Source organism: Neophocaena asiaeorientalis, unplaced genomic scaffold (genome assembly GCF_003031525.2).
Source record: "Neophocaena asiaeorientalis asiaeorientalis breed wild unplaced genomic scaffold, Neophocaena_asiaeorientalis_V1.1 scaffold91, whole genome shotgun sequence".
Lineage (NCBI taxonomy): Eukaryota > Metazoa > Chordata > Mammalia > Artiodactyla > Phocoenidae > Neophocaena > Neophocaena asiaeorientalis.
Window position 1 is genome coordinate 5,793,810 of NW_020173198.1, and position 6,022 is coordinate 5,799,831.

Here is a 6,022-nt window from a genome sequence, read left to right on the forward strand (position 1 = left end):
TCCCTGTAAGGTTATGCATCTGTTCCTATATCCACGTGTGGCAAGTAAAAGACGGCCATAAATTCTTTAATACTCCTCCCCTCCAGAGAGAGAATCTGTCTCCCCTCCTCTTGTGGGCTCTGCGACTGGTTTGTCCTGATACATTCTGGCAGAAGTGATGGTGGGCCAGTTTCCCCGGCCTGGGCTTTTCCACTTCCTGTCTCTTAGAAAACTGTCTCTCAAGCCCTGAGCTGCCATGGAGGAAGTCCACAACCTTCACATTGCCATGCCAGAGAGCCCAGACCTCAAAGCATCCCTACCAAGGTGCCACACCTGTGAGTAAAGCCAGTTGGACCCTCCAGACCAGCCCGTGTGCCAGCTGAAAACACCACGTGCTGCAGAAGCGTTGCCCAGCTGAGCTCTGCCTGAATCCTTGAACCACAAAATCATCAGGTATAATAAAATGGTGGTTGTTTTAAGCTAAGTTTTCAGGTGATTTGCTACACAGCAACAGAACATCATATGATAGAACATCACGACTCCCTATGGGAGGAGTAGACTCTCCTGCTCTGTTGACTTCAAGTTAGACTGTGACTTGCTTTGGCCAATGATATCCAAGTAGACAAGACATATGGCAGGTCTGCACAGAAACTTAGCCACGTTTCCTGCAGCTCTTTTGCTGTCCCTCTGCCATGTGGCATGTCCCTGACAGGGGCTGCTCCTTCAGCCTGGGTCCTGCAGCACGAAGGCATGTGGAGCAGAGGGCAGCTGACCCACAGCTAACAACATACAGTGTAAGCAAGGAATAAACTCTGGCTGTCTTAAGCCATCAAGATTTAGGTGTTGTCCAGTATCACAGTCACACTTAGAATAATATACTACAGAGCTGTTATTTCTCTCCCCTTTCATCATTATTGGGAAAGCCCATCTCCCATGATGAAGTCTGAAGATGTCAGATATTCATTTTCCCAGCCTCCCTTACAGCTAGAGGTGTTCTTGTTCTGACCAATGACAAGTAAAGGGCAATCTATGAGTGGGATATAGTTTGGGGAAATATTTTCCTCAGGGATCAAAATAGACAGACACAAAAGGTGTTATCTTTAGCTGCCCTGGCCACCCACCTGTTCTAGACACTATTCCTGTGAGGGTGTGTTGGCTAGAGCCACAGCAGCCATCTTGTAACCATGAGTCAACAAACCTGAGAATTAAAAGCCAATATGCTGAGGAATGGAGATAACAAGATCTTGGATCTTTAATAAAATTGTTGAGCCACTCAACATCTCTAGGACTGCCTACCACCAAAAACATCTTATAACGTGAGACAATTGTCTCAATCGTGTAAGCCACTGTTAGTTGGTAATTCTGTTTTTTGTAGCCCAAAACCAAAACAAAACAAAACACTTAACTAGTGTACAGTTCTCTGTTGATTTTGCCTTCCCAGAACCAGCATGCAGCCTTTTTCTTCTGGCAACAGCATTCTGATTTTCTTTTAAGGAATCGATACCACACACACACACATACAGACACATTTTACGCAGCATTTGGTACAAGTGAGCTTGCAATCTCCAGCTCCTGGGGTGAGCATGTGACCAGTCTGGCTAATCAGAGTGGTACATCCACCCAGCCATAGCGAGGTTTACTTCTTTAAGCTGAGGTTCACTTCTGTGTCTTTTGGCAAAGCTATTGGGAAAGAGAGCCTCCCTTTTCATTGGGATTGCTGCTGGGGAATGAAACCAACACAGAGAAAAGCAGAGTGCAGAGTGAAAAGACGGATTTCTGATGACATCAATGAGCCTTTGGAACTGTCCTTTGCCAGGTCTACCTTTGGACTTTCCGTTCAGTTATATGAACCAACAAACTCTTATTCTTTCATAAGCTGGTTACAACAGAAAGATTCCTGACTGATACAGACCAGAGTCCTTGTTTACAGGTAGTGCCAAGGGGCCTCAGCTGAAGTAAAGCAGGTTGGGGGGCGGGGTGACATAGGGGAAGGACAAGACATAATAACTCTACGAGGTACTGCTGTTATCTGTCTCTTTCGTGGATGTTGGAGGCTGACTCATTGAAGGGTAAAGTTCCTTACCTAAGGGCATTCAGTGAGTAATTAAAAGGGTCCAGGTTCAATCTCAGGCTTAATAGAACTCCAAAACTCAACTTATTTTTATTGAACCACACTGATTCTCAGGGTAGCTCTATAACCAAGAATCAAGTCTATATAATGCCTCGTAAACATCAAGAAGAGTTTTATTGGTGTTGTCTGGGTGGGGCAGAGGACAACTCATAGTCTCCTATTGTATTTGAGAGTCAAGTTCAGAATTCTTCATTATTTTCCTGATTAGCCATAATTACGTTTATACAACATTACTACTTAAGTGCTACACCCCAGGGTTCCTACACGCGCTGTCTCAGGTTCAGTCACCTTGGCAAGGAAAGGGGCTTCTGGAATTCCCATCTTATTTTCAGGATATGTAGATGGGTTCTTCCAGAAAACCCCAGGTCAGCGAAATACCTTCGCAGCAGCCCTGGTGGAACAAGTGATGGCAGTGCCAGTGCCTGCCCCACACCTCCCTGGGAATCACCTCTCAAGTGAGGATTCCAAGCACCAGGCCTTCAGCCCCTCCCTTGACGACTCTTGCCATCTGAGCCCAGCAGGTAGGCAAGTTCACAGGCCCCGTTTCTAAGCTCACAGTCTTACCAGGTCTGGACACAAATGTCAGCAAAGTGCTGTTGCTCTTAACATTTCCAGCTCTGTAATAAATCGTCTGTTGTAACGCCTTGCTACTTGTCCCTGGACCTGACCTGGTGAGTGGACTCCCATTCAGTGCCCAACCTTTACCAAACCCAAGCTGACCAGCAGCCGGCCCGAGAAGCGGGATGCCCAGCCCACCGATGGCTGCCTCCAAACTGGTCCCTGGACCCAGGACTACTGCCTTCCAGTTCCCCCAGCCAGTGGAGCCCAAAGTGTAGGAAACACAGCGCTCATGTACCCAAGATGATTCTCCATCTTTCAGATCACCACAGAGGAGCTGTGTTTCAGGCAGGTTTGTCTTTTACAACTCTTGCTAATCTCTCTTTTTGACATTTTTTTGTTTGTTTGTTTCTTTGTATGTATTTTGTTCACGGCAGTTTCTAATTTACAGGAGTGATATTCAGTTCCTTTATAAGCTCAAATACATAAATTTTTAAACAAGTCGATTGATAGACAAATAATAAGTAAATAATGGCACAGCTTGTAGAGACCGTATGGCAACAAAGACGAGGGTGGTAGACAAATCGCTGCATCTGGCAACTGCTAACGACAGCACAGGGCTCCCCACTGGTGTCATCAGAGCCCCCCACCCCCAGAACAAATCCATAGGCAGCTCTGTCGGGGTCGATATCCAGAGGGTGAGGTTCAGACAGTTTATACCACAGCAGCCAGACGGATGCCCCGCCCTCCTGCCTGACAAAGGTCTCCAACCTCCTAAGCTCGGTGGGATCCTGAGGATTTCATGCTGAGAAAAAGTGGGGGCAGTTTCCTCCCTCACCCACCAGAACAGCAAGTAGAGGCTGGGGGATCCCCCAGGCCCTCCAGGGACCCTTATTCGGTCAGAAGTGCTACTCACTGGCACAGAGCAGGTGTAGACCCAGAGCCTATGGGCCAGTGTTATGCCCGGTGCCTTGTGGTTGTCAGAGAACGTCTCACTGGTAGCTGTCACTAGGAGCCTGGCCGGAAGCTTTTTTTAAAAAAATATTTATTTATTTAGTTAGTTAGTTAGTTGCACCTGGTCTTAGGTGTGGCTCGTCAGCTCCTTAGTTGTGGCATGCGAACTCTTAGCTGCAGCATGCATGTGGGATCTAGTTCCCTGACCAGGGCTCGAACCCAGGCCCCCTGCAATGGGAGCGCGGAGTCTTACCCACTGCGCCAACAGGGAAGTCCTGGCCAGAAGCTTTAGGTCAGCATTTCTAAAAGTTTAGTCTTTGGACCTCTAACATCAGAATCACATATTAAAAATATAGATTTCCCTGGAGACTCAGGAGCTCTCAAATGGGGCCAAAGCGTCTGAACTTCTTTAATCAGATGATATTTACTGTCAGGAAAATTTGAGAAACACTGTAATGGGGAAAAGACCACGGATAAAGATTCATTCCCTCTCTCCCTCTCCCCTATTTCTCTCTGTACACAAATCTTCCTCCACAGTGCCTGGAAAACATAGCTACTCAGTGAGATTTACACCTTCCCCCCACCTTTACTTGGAGCCAAAAACTAAACAAACATCTCTCAATCAAAGTCTTTGCTCATGTAAAAATCCTGACAAAAACTCAAAATTTCATAAGCAATCCAATATCCTCCTTGCCCCCTCCCCTCAACTGTGAGCCTCACCTGTCAGAATCATATGATCAAAATGCAAAAGTCGAAGTGGGGCTAACGTGCCACCCCAGACAACTTCACGTTCCTAGAGGCCCAAAGGTGCATAGTCTTTACATGGCCTCAAACTCCCTGGACTCGGAAAACGCCAGGAGCTGTACAGTCACCTAACACGGTGCTCCCTCTGAGTGTCCCACTGAGTACCTGCAACCACAGAGGACTGTGAGCTTGTGCTCTGGAAGGTCTAGCACATCTCAGGTTGAGTTTCTCCAGAGCGTCCTGAGACAACGCTTTGACAGCTAGCTGTTTATATGGGAGGTGATGCAGGAAGCACTGACAGGGGAAAAGGGAGACAGGATAGAAGGAGCCAAACAGGGTACCATAGCAAGCAGGTTAATATCGTAGGCAGCTGGGGCTCAAACCTGCTGGAGATTTCTGAGAATGAAGAGAACTTGCCCCTGTTGTCCCACCTGAGGGGTGAGGAAGCGTGTATTTATCCTCCAATTTCCATCTGTCATTGGTTGAGAGCTGCTTCCACGGACATTGACTCCCTGGCACTTCTACCTGCCCCTCACATGAGCACATGCCTGCGGCAGGCAAAGCCCTTGGGCAGTGTCACCCATGCTTGCAGGAAGAAGCCGTCAAGGTTGCTCAAAAAATTAAAAATAGAACTACCACATGATCCAGCAGTCCCATTTCTGGGTGTATGTCCAAAGGAAATGAAATCACTATCTTGACGAGATACCTGCACTCCCATGTTCTTTGCAGCCTTATTCACAATAATCAACCCAAACGTCCATCAACAGATGAGTAGATAAAGAAAGTGTGGTATACGCATACAATGGAATATTATTCAGTCTTTAAAAAGAAGGAAATCCTACCCTTTGTGACGACATGGATGGACCTGGGAGACATTATGCTGCATGAAATTAGTCTCAGAAAGACGAGTGCTGCATGATTCCTCTTCTGTGAGGCAGCTAAAATAGTCAGTTGTGCAGAAGTAGTCAATGGGATGGTGATTCCCAGGGGATGGGGGAAGGGGATAAAGTTACAGTTATACAAGATGAGTACGTTCCAGAGATCTGCCATACGACAGAGTGCCTAGTCCACAGTAATACTGTGTACTTAAACATACGTTAAGCATGTTAGGTCTCATGTTACGTGTTCCTACTACACATGTTAAAATAAACCCAGAGGGCTTCCCTGGTGGTGCAGTGGTTGAGAGTCCGCCTGCCGATGCAGGGGACACGGGTTCGTGCCCCGGTCCGGGAAGGTCCCACATGCCGCGGAGCGGCTGGGCCCGTGAGCCATGGCCGCTGAGCCTGCGTGTCCGGAGCCTGTACTCCGCGATGGGAGAGGCCCCAATAGTGAGAGGCCCGTGTACCGCAAAAAAAAATAATAAATAAATAAATAAAATAAACCTAGAAAACAAAGGGACACAGGAAATTTTTGGAGATGGTGGATATGTTTATTACCTTAATCATGGTAATGGTAATACAAGCGTCTACACATGTCCGAACTCACCAAATTGCATACATTAATTACGTGCAGTTTTTTGTATACCAATTATATCTCAATAAAACTGGGAGGAAAAGTCATTGACATATACAGTAATGGTGAATGCCGAGCAGCTGATGTGCTGACAAATGTTTAAAAACAGGCTCTCCACCAAAAAAAAAAAAAAAAAAAAAAAAA